Consider the following 18,297-nt stretch of genomic DNA (forward strand, 5'->3'; position numbering starts at 1 on the left):
ATTGCTTTATTTTCCCAAATGAAAGAAGAGGAGTGATGAAGAAGGTATCCCTGGTGAGTGTTGGTCAGCAAGGCCAAAGCACTAATTGAACACCCCAGTGTGCAGCCCAGGAACAGGGAGGCAGGTATCAGGCACAGAAATAGAAGTAAGAAAAATAGGTCCCTCCCTTCTTCTATACTCTTGTGGTCTCCAAACTTAACAGGGGCAGCCTTGAGACAGGAACTTGGCAGAGATATCCTCTGCAGGAAGCAAAGCAAAGCAAACATCTGCACATGCAAGTAATGGTGCCAACCAGACAAGCTGGATCCAAGCCTGGCTGCTCCACTGACTGTGCTGGTCAAGGCCAAGTAGCTTGACTTCCCAGGTTGTAGTTTCTGCATCTGTGATTATTGTTGTTTAGGTGCTAAGTTGTGTCTGAGTCTTTGTGACCCCATTGACTGCAGTATACCAAGCTTCCCTCTACTTCACCATCTCCTGGAATTTGCTCAAACTCATGTCTGTTGAGTCGGTGATATAATCTAACCATCTCATCCTCTGCCTCTCCTTTCTCCGTTTGCCCTCAAACATTCCCAGCATGAAGGTCTTTTCTAATGAGTCAGCTCTTTGCATCAGGTGGCCAAAAGTACTGGAGCTTCAGCTTCAGCATCAGTCCTTCCAATGAATATTCAGGGTTGGTTTCCTTTAGGATTGACTAGTTTGATCTCCGTGCTGTCCCAGGGACTCTCAAGAGTCTTCTCCAGCACCACAATTCAAAAGCATCAATTCTTCAACACTCAGCCTTCTTTATGATCCAACTCTCACATCCATACATGACTACTGGAAAAACTACAGCTTTGACTCTACAGATCTTTGTTGGCAAACTGATGTCTCTGCTTTTTAATACGCTGGCTACATTTGTCATGGCTTTCCTTCCAAGAGCAAGCATCTTTGAATTTCATGGCTGCAGTCAACATCCACAGTGATTTTGGGGCCCAAGAAAATAAAATCTGCCATTGTTTCCACTTTTCCCCCATCTATTTGCCATAAAGTGATGGGACTGGATGCTGTGATCTTAGTTTTTAGAATGTTGAGTTTTAAGCCAGGGTTTTCACTCTCCTCTCTCGCCCTCATCAAGAGGCTCTTTAGTTCCTCTTCACTTTCTGCCATTAGAGTGGCGTGTCTGAGGGTACTGATATTTCTCTGTGGAATCTTGATTCCAGCTTGTGATATTAGAGGCTAAATCAGATGATGGTTAAGGAGCCTTCCAGCTCTCAAACCCTATTTTCCTGTGTGTCTGAGCCATATGCACAGAAAAGCATGGTAGATTGCTTTCAAAGTGGCTGCAGAGAAAACAAAAGATATAAAGAACAGGCAGACGCGAGAGACGCCCGGCTCCGGCGGCGCAGACGCGAGAGACGCCCGGCTCCGGCGCAACCGACCACGTGCAGAATCGTGGCTGAGAGGAGCTGCCCCGCACCCAGGGTTAGGGCGGTGGCCGAGAGGAGCTGTACCACGTCCAGGAGGCGGTGGCTGCTTGGGCACCGGAGGGCCGAGAGGAGCTGATCCACATTCAAAGCAGGAGGGGCGGCCTTGAGGAGATACCCCTCGTCCAAGGTAAGGTACAGTGGCTGCGCCTTGCTGGAGCAGCTGGGAAGAGATACTCCACGACCAAGTGGAATATAAGAATCCAGTGTTCTGGGGAGGAAGGAACAAGATGGCGGAGGGATAAGACAGCGAGACCACTTTCTCCCCCGCAAATTCATCAAAAGAACATTTGAACGCGGAGTAAAGTCCACAAAACAACTTCTGAATACTGGCAGAGGACATCAGGCTCCCAGAAAAGCAGCCCATTGTCTTCTAAAGGAGAGAGAAGAAATCCAGCTCCAAACACCAGAACACCGACACATGCTTCCCTAACCAGGGAACCCGGACAAGTCACCCGTCCAACCCCACACACAGCGAAGAAACTACGTAATAAAGAGAACTCCACAAACTGCAAGAAGAAGGAAAGGCCACCCCAAGCAAAGCAATATAAGCAAGATGAAGAGGCAGAGAAATACCCAGCAAGTAAAGGAACAAGATAATTGCCCACCAACACACACAAAAGAGGAAGATATAGGGAATCTACCTGATAAAGAATTTCAAATTTTGATGGTGAAAATGATTCAAAATCTTGAAAGCAAAATGGAGTTACAGATAAATAACCTGGAGAAAAGGATTGAGAAGATGGAAGAAAGATTTAATAAGGACTTACAAGAAATAAAAAAGAGTCAATATACAATGAATAATGCAATAGATGAGATCAGAAACACTCTGGAGGGAACAAACAGTAGAATAACAGAGGCAGAAGACAGGATAAGCGAACTAGAAGATAGAATTGTAGAAATAAATGAAACAGAGAGGAAAAAAGAAAAACGAATTAAAAGAAATGAGGACAATATTAGAGACCTCTGGGACAATGTTAAACGCTCCAACATTCGAATCATAGGAGTCCCAGAAGAAGAAGACAAAAAGAAAGACCATGAGAGAATACTTGAGGAGATAATAGTTGAAAACTTCCCTAAAATAGGGAAAGAAATAATCACCCAAGTCCAAGAAACCCAGAGAGTCCCCAGCAGGATAAACCCAAGGCGAAATACTCCAAGACACATATTAATCAAATTAACAAAGATCAAACACAAAGAACAAATATTAAAAGCAGCAAGGGAAAAGCAGCAAATAACACATAAGGGGATTCCCATAAGGATAACAGCTGATCTTTCAACAGAAACTCTTCAGGCCAGAAGGGAGTGGCAAGACATACTTAAAGTGATGAAAGAAAATACCCTACAGCCTAGATTACTATACCCAGCAAGGATCTCATTCAAATATGAAGGAGAAATCAAAAGCTTTACAGACAAGCAAAAGCTGAGGGAATTCAGCATCACCAAACCAGCTCTCCAACAAATGCTAAAGGATCTTCTATAGACAGGAAACACAGAAAGAGTGTATAAACTTGAACCCAAAGCAATAAAGACAATGGCTACGGGATCGTACTTATCAATAATTACCTTAAACGTAAATGGGTTGAAATTTTCAAAAAGGCTAGGAAACAATTCTCATAGCCATCAATAGTTCAGTGTTGAGTTCATGAATAGTTTTTAAAGTTTGGGACAAACTGTAGTATTTGCTATCTGAAGTTCTATTTGTAATTGGCATATTACGATGTAACATTGGTCTTCATTTCCAACTTAAAACGCCTAAAAATGCCTAACAGGTTTTTAGATTTGTGAATTTTAGTTGAAATGTATTTTACGATGTTACTAAACCTGCAGAAATATTGAAATATTTCAGAGAACTTATTCACTGTACATTTAATTTATTTTATTTATAAAAGTTATGAACTGTAGAAAGTTTTACTTGTTGGGTCAAATGCTTGTTGCTTCAAATGCTTGTTGCATTTGAAGTGCTAGTTACAAGAAAATCAAATACCTTCAATGTATAAATGCTATTAAGTTTTTAAAGGAAAAAACAAAACAAAGTGGCTGCAACCACCCTCCCATGCCTGTGCTTCTATGCCATTCCTCACATCAAGAGGGGGCGATCTTCTGTCACCCCTGTGGCTGGGCCTGTAGCTTGCTTTTGGGCCACAGAAAGATGAAGAAGTAATGTGTGACTTCTACAACTAGGCTTCATGAGGCATGTAGCTTCTGTTTTGTACTCTTGGCAGCCACCAATCACATAAAGAAGTCCAGGTTCTCTTCCTGGAGAGATCCCCTGGGGAGAGCCCTTGGACCATGAGAAGCCACAGGAGGAAAACAGAGGTCCCCCAGCCAACAGCCAGTACCACCGTTGGCCGTGGGAGTGAGGCCACTGTGGACCCCCAAGACAAGTTCTCAGCTACATGCAGCCTCAGGAGGCACTCAGCATCACGTGGAGCAGAAGAGCTGTCACATGCAGCCCTGGAAACACAGAGTCATTAGAAACAAGAAATCATATTTTAAGCCACTAAGTTTCAGCGCATTTTGTTGTACAGTGAAAGATAACTGAAGTAGGACTTTGAGGTCATTGACCAAGAACTGTATTTTCTACATTTATATCCCAGCACCAGCACAGACCCTGGCATACAACAAACACTAAGTCTCATCTGTTTGGGTCACCTCAACTTCTGTGATTTGCAAGGAAGGAAAATAGAAGAATGGCCTGAACTCTGGGTTCGCCCCTACTCAAAGTACTTCATTCCTGGGGACATGGAGGTTTTCGAAAGCATGCTGCTTCTTAATCCTGTGGCCTGGTCAAGTTAACCCCTCCAAGCCTCAGTTTCCTTAATTAAAGTGATGAGAATTACAGTTTCCATCTCAGGGCTCTTATGAGTCACGTGAAGTAATACAAAGCCTTTACTATAGTATATGGCTCACTGGAAATACACAGTCAAAAAGAGAGTTCAGTAGAAGAGGACAGGATGGACACAGGACAGAGATACACTCACTGTGCTGGCCACACAGCATGAAAAGTCTTAGGAAGCACCTGAGTTGAACCAATGTAACAGAAACAGCAAGAACCAGAGACAGGACTGCAGGAAGCACCCAACTGACTGGACACATCAATCACATCTTCCCAACACAGAAGTTAGGAGCACTGCTCATGGGGGCAGGGAGGGCAGAAAGAAATAACTCTAATACTATAGATGGATGAACGAATACTAACTTTAATTAAGGTATTAATATCTGCCATTGTTATGCCAGTTTAATTAACTAAACTCTAATTAAATTAATTAATTTAAACTCTACCAGGTTTGCTATTTTTCTCCCCATTTAACAGTTGAGAAAACTGAGGCACAAACCTGGTTCCATAATAGCATTAAGTTCATGCAACTCGTTAGATGTGCAACAGGCAGTATTTCCAGGGCCTGACCTCCTAACCACTCCATTACATGTGCACAGAGTAGAAACTGAGGTGCTTAACCCAGAGCAGCTCATGATGTTGTTGGAGAAACTAGGGTATTGACTCAAGAGAAGACCTAAGAACAATTCCTTGGGATATATATATATATATACACACACACATATATAAATAAAATAGGGTGTAGCCTGGAAATGAGATGCAGCTAAAGAGGGGGAGTGGGAGGGGTGGGCTCTCCATTAGCAGCTTCTGACTCCAGGTGGAAAGAGCAGTTTAAGCAGAACAGCAATGCTTATCTAAATATGGCCTCAACACGAGGGGCATGCTGTCTCATAGAAGAGTAAGCAAATCCAGGCATGATCCCTGTGGGCACTTGGGACATTTGCTGACTTCCCTTCCTGCCCCTGGAGACTGCAACGTCAGAGGTCATGGGCAATGACCAAGCTGAACCTTCATTCTCAACAAGGGACACATCATTTTCTATCTCTAGGTTGCAGAACAGGGTATTACAGTTTAAGGTGCCAATACCTACGAAAACTTTGTAAAATTTTGAAATATTTTCAGACTTACAGAAAACTTGCAAAAATAGTGTGAAAACTCCTACTTACCAGTTTCCCTGATGTCACTGCTATACCATATTTATGTTATCACTCCATCTATCCACATACATCAAAGTTTCTCAACCAGGCACTACTCATATTTGAGCTGGACAATTCTGGCTAGTGCACTGAGAGATGTTTAGTTTTAGCAACACCCCTCCCCTTGACCACCAGATGCCAGTAAGACACTCCCATCAGCCCTTCCTTTGATCCTGAAATTGGAAAACCAAAAATGTCCCTGGACATTGCCAAATGCCTAGAAGGTGCACATCTCCCCTGGTTGAGACAAACCAACCCATGTCCATCTCTGTCTCCACATACATATTTTCTCTACTGGTCAAATCTGGAAAAGCCTAAGGATCAACATAAACAATACTAATGGTTATAAATGGCTTCCCTGGAGGCTCATATGGTAAAGAATCTGCCTGCAATGCAGGAGACCTGGGTTCAATTCCTGGGTCAGAAAGAGCCCCTGGTGAAAGGAATGGCAACCCACTCCAATATTCTTGCCTGGAGAATCCCATGGACAGAGGAGCCTGGCAGGCTACAGTCCATGGCAAAGAGTTGGACACGACTGAGCAACTAACACTTACACCTATTAACATTTGAATGCAATTTTGTCTATTTTGACAAAGACAATTTATAACAAAGATCAGGTTCTGCATATTTCACATAGTAGTTTAAGAAAGGCGTTAAAAAGCTTGTTTTACTGTGGTATGACTTAATGTGGCAATCAGCTTGTTCCTAGTGTTCTGGAAATTATCATTTAATGAACACAAATGATCTCAATAGAAATACACTCACCCCATGAGAAAAAGGGGGAAATGGAAATGAACTCCATGTTTCTTGGGTCTGTACCGTGTTTGCGCTCAGCAAGATTTTCAGTCATGAAAAAGACCTTTTGGGACTATATCATGGCTGGTGCAATGCAGGAATTATGCTGCTGATTGGAACTTCTGCAATCTTCTTGCTTCACAGTTTAAATTGATCTCTGCCTGAGCTCAGTGGCCCGTGGAGCACTCATGTCTCCCTAGGAGCCACATCATGGTGTCACCAGCTAAGTGCTAGGAATCTCATTTTCAAATGCTGTTAAAAAAACCTAATTGCTCCTTGCTGACGAATGTCTCCTTAGATATTTTTCAAGTTGCCTTCCCTCCTAACCATCAACTTCTCTAATGAGATCATACCTTAGAGGCTCGAGGAACATCTTTTAAGATTCAGCTCTGAAAAACTGTCCCACAGATTCAAGTTTGGTCAAACACCCAGATTTGTTTCAGAAACAGATGCAGTAATTTGGTTAATAAATTAGAAATTTCTTCTAAGCAGAAGTAAAAGTGTGTTAGTCGTGTCCAACTCTTGTGACCCCATGGACTCTAGCCCACCAGGCTCTTCTGTCCATGGAATTCTCCAGACAAGAATACTGGAGTGGGTAGCCATTCCCTTCTCCAGGGGATCTTCCCAACCAAGGGATCAAACCCAGGTCTCCTGCATTGCAGGCAGATTCTTCACCAGCTGAGCCTCTAGGGAGATACCATCTAAGTGGAAAGGGTAGTTGTTATATTCTCTAATAATTCATATTTATTTTTAATCTGGAAAAACAGAAAATTATTAAAAGAAAATAAACACCCCAAATTCCATAATGTAAACATACACATCACAAAAATATATACACGGTATTTTCTAGGTAGATTTATTAGGTATTTGAGATTATACTATATATGTATGGTATACATAGAATACACCGACACATATATACCTTTGTTTGGATTTTCATCCTATGTTATTAAAAATTCTTCAGAAACATAATTTTAATAGCTACACACTAAAGCCATATGAATTTGTTTCTCTATGCCCTATTATTGTACACCTAGATTGCTTTCATTTTTTTCATAAAATTGCAATGGCTATCTTTGCTCCATGTTTGCTGTTATTGCTTTAGGTTACCATTCAGAAATGAAATTACTGAGTCAAAGAGTGTGAATGTTAGGAAACCCCTCTTTCTCTGCTCTGGCCCTTTTCTTCACATTCCAGCCATTCCAAGCAGTTTATTTTCTCCACAATAAGTTTTAATGTCTTCATACTTTTTTCAACTTCCTTCCTATTAAAATGTCCTTTCCTTCAAGAAAAGATATGATAGATTCATTAAGGCAAAGATGATTCATTAATGCAAAGATGATTGATTAAGGCTTATAAATTATCTCAGGATACTTGTGCTTCAGCAGAGGAATTCATTTCTAATAGCAGGCATACCAGAGGAGGAAATCAGGTGATATTGTCACAGGGCTGGAAAAATCACAATTTCCCATTTAACTATCAGCCAATTCTGTCTGACTAACTAATCCAGAGTATCTCCTCACTTTAGAGCTTTCACTTGAGTTGTGGTAATTTAGTTCACAAACACGTGCATGTATACACTCACACAAAGCCATTTCATTATTCAGCTTTGTTCAATTCAGGTGCTGTGTATTAAATGCCAACTATGTTCTGATGGGTACAAAGTTGAGGGAGACAGATATGGCCTCAACCCCCATTTCAGATAGGTAATCCATTCCACACCCCAGGGGTATTCCTGCCAGTACCTTAGAGACGCATTGCTCTTTCAGCAGTATATTTCCCCATCAAATCCTTTGATCAATGTTCTCCATGCTGGTTGGATTACACAAGCCAGGTTGAGAAACACATTAAAATCAAACAAATAAAAACCCAACAACTACCCGAGCTCAAGCCCACTTCTTGCCTGGACCCTGCAAGGCCTCCTTAATTTTCTCTCTGCCTCCTCTGTAGTGTTGCTTTAATCCATTTCCTTCACAATAGCCACGACTTCTCACTGTGTACAGAATAAAACCCCATCACAGCTGGCCACACCCCACATAACTTAGCTCCTGCTCATTTCTCCAGTATCTTCTCTTTCCACTTCTCTGACAGTGCTCCAGCCATGTACGATCTTTCCCACTTTGAGGCCTTCTCATTGGCTGACAGTGCTCTTGCCTCACATATGACATGATTGTCCTTCTCATCCCTCAGATCTCAACTGTGGGTCACCTGCTCGGAGATCCCCCTATTTGAATTGAGTTTGCTTCTGCCACCACTCCAGTCAACATATCACAGTGCCTGTTTGTTTTGAGGCACTTACCCAAGGACACAATTAAAGCTTTGTTTGTTAGTATTTGCTCCATGAGGGAAGGGACCATGCCTGTTGAGTCATTATTAGCTCAGAGATGGCAACCAATAAACCCTCTGCGAATATGCTGATGAGAGAAAAGCCAACATCAAGGCAATGTAGTCAAATAAAATATTCCTCTGTTTCTACCTCACCAGTAGATTTTACCTAAATTCATAGCTTCTCAACCCTGTCAAAACTTTGGACACATTTCTCCCACTGAATTCTTTCAGAGGTGTTTATTTGCAAAGTTCCATTTCAGGCCAGTGGACTGTGTATCTTCTGCTTCCATCTGCCTTTTCTTCTTGGCTCCCAGCTGTTCTATGAGAAGGCTATTTTCTGTCTGCCTCTGAGGTAACCCCAGAGACAGATATGACCTCACAGGTTCCCTCCCCACAATCTAGAACTTCCTTTGGCAAAATCCCTGTCATGAGCCTTCTGGGAAAATTTCTGTTGCAGCCTCCCAAATGGCTCCAAATGAAGAACATCACCTTTCAGATGATGGCCCCTCTGTAGGTTGAAGCCATTGCTACAAGCTTTTCTTCCCTGTGGCCACCATGGGGTGATATACCCTCAGGCAGTGGGGCAACACAAAGCTTTCAAGAGGTGAAAGCCACATGTGGGATACATGAACGGCAGGCTGCTTTCTCCGCGCAATTCAGGCTTGTGCTTGCTGGTCTCCCAGGCTTTCCTGGCTTCATGGCTCATTCTCTCTGGAGTAGGTTCACTAATCCTCCCAGTTTCACATTCTAGCAGAACCCACGTTATTTTTTTCTACAGATTCTGTGATCCTATAGATTCCTATAGACCCAGGAACTTGACCCCTTATCATCTGAGTAACAGATTTATCCACCTGGGCCACAACTATATATGTATGTACACATACAGTGAGAGGATTCTGCTTCCTGGAAAACAAAAATCTCGTAAAGCAAGCCAGGAAGCTTTCCTCTGAGCAATAGTTTGTTGGAATCTGATACCTGGATAGGCACAATGGACCAGATTCTTAAAAATATTCTCATCTGGATGATCTTAACAGAACATGATAGTAAAAATATAGTTAACAAGGTTTATACTAAACTAGAGTGACACAGCATCTTACATTTTTATCTTTAGTTTTAGAGGCAACCCCAAATACTGTAGTTTGTATAGAGCCACCTCTGCAAAGCTCAAACTGCAAAGAACCACCCCCTCCGCAACCAGCTCCTGAAACATGGGGTGCCTCTGTCACTGCATTGGGGACAGCTGGACATGACTGTCAGGGTGTCCACGTTTCACGTGTTCCCTCCACATCACCAAAGCCTCCTAACTGCACTGCTGCTTGTCAGTGTCAGGTCTGTGGCAACTCAGCATCTGCGGTTGCTTTAGGGTTTCACAGACACTCATGGGAATTCATTACAGGACTACTCTTCAGATATTCTGGGTTACAGTTGGAAATGTAAAGAGTGGAGAGAAGAAAAAAGAAAACAGGACTGACAGAGCGGTGCCACGAAGCCTACCAAGACCATGGGCAGTGGGGTTTTAAGGAGCTGGTTAGGAGGGTGCTCCCTTACTGCCTTGTTTCCAGTTCCAGCAGCTGGAGGAGGGACTGCCCCCACCACTTCCCTCCCTCCCAACAGCTCATGAGCTTTGTCTCTTTACACGTCACAGCCCCGAGTCCATGGGAGAAAGTCCTGCAGTTAGAGGAGGTTTACTGGAGCAGAAAGAGAAAGAATATTCATGTTCCAAAAGGGGCCTCGAGGCACACACTCCCTCATTGCAGCTTCCTGTTTCCGACTCTGGTTCTAGCTTTCTTCCTATATAAACCCCACAGAGGAAGTGGGAACTTGGCCCTGTGTTTTGAGCATAATTTTAAATCATCAGATGCTCCATTTTCACACATCCAAAGCTGGGTCCCCAGCATTTCCTCATCGTCTCCTTTGCCAGCTTCTCCAGTAAGTGCTGTGCTCACCCAGAATGTCTAGTGGACACAGGGTGCTTGCTGGTTTGAATTCCAGCTCTCTAATACACTGAGTGACCTAGGAAACTGGTTATTCTTTTTACTTTAAGTTTCCTCATTTGGCAGATGGGATGAAGGATATAACTCCTAGAACGTTCTGGTGAATACCACAGGGGACAAAGCACATCAAGGACTGAGGGCGGTGCCAGGTAAGCTGAGGTGGCTGTTTATTACTCACTAAGACTTGTCGCTTCCTCTGGTACGACGTGGACCCACGAGCTCCCGGATCAGCAGGTTAATGGAAGGACAGCACCTCCAACAACATCCCAGATGTGCCACACCCATTTCCTCCCAGACTGAACACCCAGATTCTTTCCAGATGTAGAAACTTATTGAGAAAATAAAATCAAATTTCTCTGTGTAATTCAATCACAAAATAGTGGGATGGACCTTTTGTTTGCAAGGGCGGTTTAGGAGGATTTTCATATTCTTTGCAGATTCTCTTATGGTCAGGGCCCCCCAGCTCCGACGGCAGAGAGGGACAGGAATTGGTGTGTGTGCAGGGGTGTGGGGAGTGGGTGGAGAGAAAAGCCCTGAAAGCGCCACTTCAAGTCAGTCAGCTCTGTGCAAGCCAGCATGCAGCTCTAGAGCACTCTCACCCTGGCCTCAGGAACACGCGGCAGCCAGGTACCATGCAGGCCTCTGTGCCCTCACCCCCTACCCGCCTGTGCACCTCAGGGACCATCAACAAGGAGGTGGCAGCGGTCGCCAGCACCCTGGAAGGACCACACAGATCTGCCCTTCTGCCTGGGTGCTCTGTCCTAACCCATCTATCACCTCCCTTTGCCCTCTGTGCTTTAGTGTCAGGGCTAGAAGGGTAGGTATGACCTTGAACACAAAAGTGGATCTAATTAAAAAGATGGAGGGACTACAGCCTTCTGCAAAGCCTGCTGTGCTGTGTCCCGACAAGAGCAAGGTTTTGCTGGCCCCCATCTGACCATCAATGTGTTGTGCTTTACCCAGAAGTGGCAGAGAGGGAAGGGGGAATGACTGCTGATGAGGGCTGGAATGGTGTTGGGGTGGAAACTATAACATCAAAGTCACTGCTTTCAGCAACATGAGCTGGGTCTACAGAGGCTTGTTACCTGGAAGGAATAACACCTAAACTGTGATTTCACTAGCCTTCAGCAAGGCTGGCTGCTATACCACCTGGGCCACAGGCCGGGGGATATTGATGGAGAGATGACTCAGCAGCAGGGCTGGCTGCTTCTCAGAACTGACTCCGACTGACACAATTCAAGACAAAAAGTGACGGCTCCCATGCAGACAGCTTGATTAAGGAGCTCTGACTATGCAAAACAGAAGGCAAATCAGTCTTCCCATTTGGACTCAAGAGTTCTAGCACCTTCTATAAAAAATTAAAAAAGAGTAGGAGGAGAGAAATCTGTATCCTACAACAGATGTGGGAAGCAGGTTCATTTTAGGTTTAATTTTCATAACTCAGCACTTTTCCTCAAACTGGGACAAACTTTGCCTCGTACACACATCACTAATTCTGTTCAGTAAAGCAGCTCTCTGCAGAGGACCCTCTGCAGCAGCCCCTCGGCTATCCTCTCCTCACGGGGAGGAGCAGTAACTGCCATGCAGGAGACTGTCTAAGGAAGGGCTACAGACAGGGGCAGAGAGTCTGCCTCTGCTACTTACTAGCTGTGTGGCCCTGAAGAAGTTCCTTCACCTCATCAGGCCTCAGTTTCCTCTTCTGCAAAGTGAGGAGAGCCCAACAATCTCATCTTCCAAGGGACCTGAGTTTTAAAGACAGTGCTTCATACAATAATCAATTATAGACAAAATACTTCCCAAAGGACCTAAACAGACATAGTACATCAAGTACTAGACATAGAGTAAAGGTTCTGGGAACATTAGCTCTTATTATTATAATAATTATGCCTTGATTAAACAAATGAATCCACTAGCAGACGACACTCTGAGAGGCACCTTCTCCAATAACGACCTGCTCCAGGAATCCTCGGTTCATTCTTGCTTTTCCTAATGTTTCACTGTGCAGAGCATTTCAAAATCAGTGGAGGATTTGGTGGAAAAGTATTGATTCGGAAGTAGCTGAGAAATGGGCCTCTACAGATTTCCATCTTAGCAAGAACAAACATTATGGTCCTAACAGCTTTCCTCAAACAAGTGTCGATGAAAGCCAGCCACTAAACAGCAGGATCTTTCCTGAGGGAGTTCTGTGTCATGTCATCATGGCCCACCTCGTGTCTGCATTACAGGGGGATTCAGGATACCGATTAGTGGTGGAGAGGGAAGCACTGGTCATGCCAGTAAAGGGAAGACAAGAGTCTACAGAAACACCATCAGTCCGCAGCCCTAAAACATGTCCATCAGGGCACATGAAACACTTTTCAGTGACAGGTCCCACAAATAGTGTTGAGAACCTTGTTACGATGACAGCTATAAACTCCATTCTCTTGAGATCTGAGAGGCCGGTTCCAATTCAGTGACCACAGACTTCACAGAGGAGCCATCAACAGCATGATAAGGGCGTGTGATAAAGGGGTTACTGATGCTCTGCTTATTGATGCAGAGAAACAACTGACAAATAGGTGCTTCACAAAATTGCTCTGGAGAAACTGCTGCTGAAAAGATTGTCATGGGTGGCACAGGGGAAACTGCAATCAATCCCAGTGAAGCCTGTGGCTGTCTTTATTTTTTAAAGCACTTCTTCCATCAAAATAGAAACCATGTGACTTCTGTTCCATCTGAAGGAAGAGAATATCAACTCTGACCTGATGACTCAAGTAAAAGACACAGGTAAGATAATCACCTAAGCAGACCCTGGGTGCTCAGGTCAATGGCAAGACTAGGGAGCAGGGGAAGAGGTGGCTGGAAGCAGCATCCAGTTCACAAAGCCAACAGTGACTAGGTCTCAGCCCAGGGTTCTAAAGCTTCAGATTGTGTGCTGCCGATAAAATAACCTAAAAGGAGAAGGGTAAGTACTCACCACAACCCCACGCTCACAACCTTTGGGGAAGGGGAAACTATACTGAAGAACAAATGGGGCTATTATTACCTGTCTCTAATACAAACTACTCAGTTAACACGTCTGCTCCTGCCAAGTCCATTCTGTTCTATTATGACAAGTCCATTCTAGGATGATATACTTTGGGTCCTAGAAAAAACAGCTGGAAAATGTGATGAAACATGGTTCCAACGCTTCTCCAGCTGCATAGCCTTAGAAATTCAGTTTCCTCATCTGGAAAATCGGGGTAAGAATAACTACCCAACAGGGCTTTGTGAGACAAAACACCAACATGTATGTGAGCAGCCTTACAGAAGACAATAATTATTTACAATCAGTCACAATCTATCATACCACATGCTATGGAGGCATAGCCTAGAGAGCAAAATTACTGCCCAGTATTAATCACTGGCCCTAAAGGGCTCAATAAAGGACAGAAATGGTATGGACCTAACAGAAGCAGAAGATATTAAGAAGAGGTGGCAAGAATACACAGAAGAACTGTAAAAAAAGATCTTCACGATCCAGATAATCACGATGGTGTGATCACTCACCTAGAGCCAAACATCCTGGAATGCGAAGTCAAGTGGCCCTTAGGAAGCATCACTACAAACAAAGCTAGTAGAAGGGATGGAATTCCAGCTGAGCTATTTCAAATCCTGAAAGATGATGCTGTGAAAGTGCTGCACTCAATATGCCAGCAAATTTGGAAAACTCAGCAGTGGCCACAGGACTGGAAAAGGTCAGTTTTCATTCCAATCCCAAAGAAAGACAATGCCAAAGAATGCTCAAAGTACCACACAATTGCACTCACCTCACACACTAGCAAAGTAATGCTCAAAATTCTCCAAGCCAGCCTTCAACAATATGTGAACCATGAACTTCCAGATGTTCAAGCTGGTTTGAGAAAAGGCAGAAGAACCAGAGATCAAATTGCCAACATTCATTGTATCATCAAAAAAGCAAAAGAGTTCCAGAAAACCATCTATTTCTGCTTTATTGACTATGCCAAAGTCTTTGACTGTGTGGATCATCACAAACTGTGGAAAATTCTGAAAGAGATGGGAATACCAGACCACCTGACCTTCCTCTTGAGAAATCTGTATGTAGGTCAGTAAGCAACAGTTAGAACTGGACATGGAACAACAGACTGGTTCCAAAATGGGAAAGGAGCATGTCAAGGCCATATATTGTCACCCTGCTTATTTAACTTATATTAAGAAAACATCATGAGAAATGCTGGGCTGGATGAAGCACGAGCTGGAATCAAGAATGCCGGAAAAAATATCAACAACCTCAGATTTCCAGATGACGTCACCCTTATGGCAGAAAGCGAAGAACTAAAGAGCCTCTTGATGAAGATGAAAGAGGAGAGTGAAAAAGTTGACTTAAAACTCAACATTCAGAAAACAAAGATCATGGCATCCAGTCCCATCACTTCATGGCAAATAGATGGAAAAACAGTGGAAACAGTAGCAGACTTTATTTTTGGGCTCCAAAATCACTGCAGATGGTGACTGCAGCCATGAAATTAAAAGACACTTACTCTTTGGAAGAAATGTTATGACCAACCTAGACAGCATTAAAAATCAAAGACATTACTTAGCCAACAAAGGTCCTTCTAGTCAAGGCTATGGTTTTTCCAGTAGTTATGTATGGATCTGAGAGTTGGACTATAAAGAAAACTGAGTGCTGAAGAATTGATACTTTTATCAATTCTGATAAATACAATGATATTAGGTGAGTAATAGTTACATAATCACAATAGTAAAAGATGCTTGTCAATTTTCAAAATAAGTTCAGTTCAGTCCCTCAATCATGTCCGACTCTTTGCAACTCCATGGACGGCAGTTCGCCAAGCTTCTCTGTCCATCACCAACTCCCAGAGCTTGCTCAAACTCATGTCCATCGAGTCAGTGATGCCAACTAATCATCTCATCCTCTGTTGCCCTTTCTCCTCCTGCCTTCAGTCTTTCCCAGCATCAGGGTCTTTTCCAATGGGTCAGTTCTTTGCATCAGGTGGCCAAAGTATTGGGGTTTCAGCTTCAGCATCAGTCCTTCCAATGAATATTCAGGACTGATTTCCTTTAGGATGGACTGTTTGGATATCCTTGCAGTCCAGGGGACTCTCAAGAGTCTTCTCCAACACCACAGTTCAAAAGCATTAATACTTTGGCACTCAGCTTTCTTTATGGTCCAACTCTCACATCCATACATGACTACTGGAAAAGCCATAGCCTTGACTAGATGGTCCTTTGTTGGCAAAGTAATGTCTCTGCGTTTTAATATGCTGTCTAGGTTGGTCATAGCTTTTCTTCCAAGGAGCAAGCATCTTTTAATTTCATGGCTGCAGTCACCATCTGCAGATTTTGGAGCCCAAAAGATAAAGCCTGTCACTGTTTCCATTATTCCCCATCTATTTGCCATGGAGTGACGGGACTGCATGCCATGATCTTTGTTTTCTGAATGTTGAGTTTTAAATCAAGTTTATCACTCTCCTCTTTCACTTCCATCAAGAGTCTCTTTAGTTCTTCTTCACTTTCAGGCATAAGAGTGGTGTCATCTGCATATCTAAGTTTATTGATATTTCTCCTGGCAATCTTGATTCCAGCTTGTGCTTCATCTAGCCCAGCATTTCACACAATGTAATCTGCATATAAGCAGGGTGACAATATACAGCCTTGATGTACTCCTTTCCTGATTTGGAACCAGTCTGTTGTTCCATGTCCGGTTCTACTGTTGCTTCTTGACCTGAATACAGATTTCTCAGGAGGCAGGTAAGGTAGTAGGTATTCCCATCTCTTTGAGAATATTCTACAGTCTGTTGTGATCCAAACAGACTCTGATCCACACAGACTGTGATTTCACAATCAACTGGGAGACAAACAATAAAAAATAATTACAATTGCAAGCCATAATGGGAACATGATTAACCAAACAATATAAAATAATTACATTCGATTTGGGGGTATCAAGCAGAGTGACGTGGTAAGTGGAAGCGAATATATGCACATGTTTTCATCCACCCAGCCAGTCTATGCCTTTTGGTAGGTGCATTTAATCCATTTACATTTAAGGCAATTATCCATATATATGATCCTACTACCATTTTCTTAATTGTTTTGAGTTTATTTTCTGTATGGCTTTCCCTTCTCTTGTGTTTCTTGCCTAGAGAAGTTCGTTTAGCATTTGTTGTACAGCTGATTTGGTGGTGCTGAATTCTCTTAAATTTTGCTTGTCTGGAAAGCTTTTGATGTCTCCATCAGATCTGAAGGAGAGTCTTACTGGGTAGAGTATTCTTGGTTGTAGGTTCTTCCCTTTAATCACTTTAAAGGTATTATGCCATTCCTTTCTGGTTTGCAGAGTTTCTGTTGAGAAATCAGCTGATAGCCTGATGGGAGTTCCCTTGCATGTATTTGTCATTTTTCCCTTGTTGCTTTTAATATTTTATCTCTTTTTTTCAGTTTTATTACTGTGTCTTGGTGTGTTCCTCCTTGGGTTTATCCTGCCTGAGATTCTCTGAGCTTCCTGCACTTGGTTGACTATTTCCTTTCCCATATTCAGGAGTTTTTCAGCTATTATCTCTTCAAATATTTTCTCAGGTCCTTGCTCTCTTCCTTCTCCTTCTGGGACCCCGAAAATGTGAATGTTGGTGTGTTTAATGTTGGCCCAGAGGTCTTTTAGGCTGTCTTCATTTTTTTTCATTCTTTCTTCTACACTCTGTTCTGTGGCAGTGATTTCCACCCTTTTGTCCTCCAGGTTATTTACCCTTTCTTCTGCCTCAGTTATTCTGCTATGGAGTCCTTCTAGTGGATTATTCATCTCTGTTCTTTAGTTCTTCTAGATCTTCTGTAAACATTTCTTGCATGTTCTCAATCTTTGCTTCCATTCTTTCTTTTTTTTTAAGTAATTTATTTTTTATTGGAGGCAAATTATTTTACAATATTATATTGGTTGGTTTGCCATACATTGACATGAATTCGCCCCGGGTTTACATAAGTTCCCCCTCCTGAACCGCCCTCCACCTCCCTCCTCCCTTTATCCTCCCTCTGGGTCATCCCCGCACGCCAGCCCCGAGCATCCTATAACATGCATCAACCCTGGACTAGTGATTCGTTTCACATATGACAACATACGTGTTTCAATGCCATTCTCCCAAATCATCCCACCCTCACCCTCTCCCACAGAGTCCCAAAGACTGTTCTATACATTTCCTGAGATCCTGGATCATCTTCACTATCATTATCTGAATTCTTTTTCTGAAAGGTTGTCTATCTCCACTTCACTTAGTTGTTTTTCTGGGGTTTTATCTTGTTCCTTCATCTGGGACATAACTTTCTGCTTTTTCATCATGATTAACTTTCTGTGATATGGTTTTTGTTTTAACCACTGTGAGACTGTGCTTCTTCTTGCTTCTTCTATCTGCTATCTGATGGATGAGGCTAAGAGGCTGTGTATTTTTCTTGATGGGAGGGGCTGGTGATGGGAAAACTGGGTCTTGCTCTGGTGTGCAGGGCTTTGCTGAGTTAAGCTTTAATCCAAATATCTACTGATGGGTGGGGCTGTACTCCCTCCTTAGTAGTTGTTTGACCTGAGGTGACCCAGCCCTGGGGTCTACAGGCTGTATGATAGGATTAATGGTGAATTCCAAGAGAGTTTATGCCAAGGGGGACCTTCCAGTGCCCCCATCCCTTTGGTGTGCCCCCAT

The 18,297-nt window shown here is 43.1% G+C and overlaps 1 protein-coding gene across 15 annotated transcripts in view; it reads right to left on the minus strand.

The window, feature by feature from the left end:
• The window catches only part of NEK11 (NIMA related kinase 11), a 291,003-nt gene that overhangs the window by 73,304 nt on the left and 199,402 nt on the right, over nucleotides 1–18,297 (minus strand). The window lies entirely within an intron of this gene.

Source organism: Moschus berezovskii, chromosome 1, assembly GCF_049115385.1.
Source record: "Moschus berezovskii isolate FMDL1 chromosome 1, NW_MosBer_1.0, whole genome shotgun sequence".
Classification (NCBI taxonomy): Eukaryota; Metazoa; Chordata; class Mammalia; order Artiodactyla; family Moschidae; genus Moschus; species Moschus berezovskii.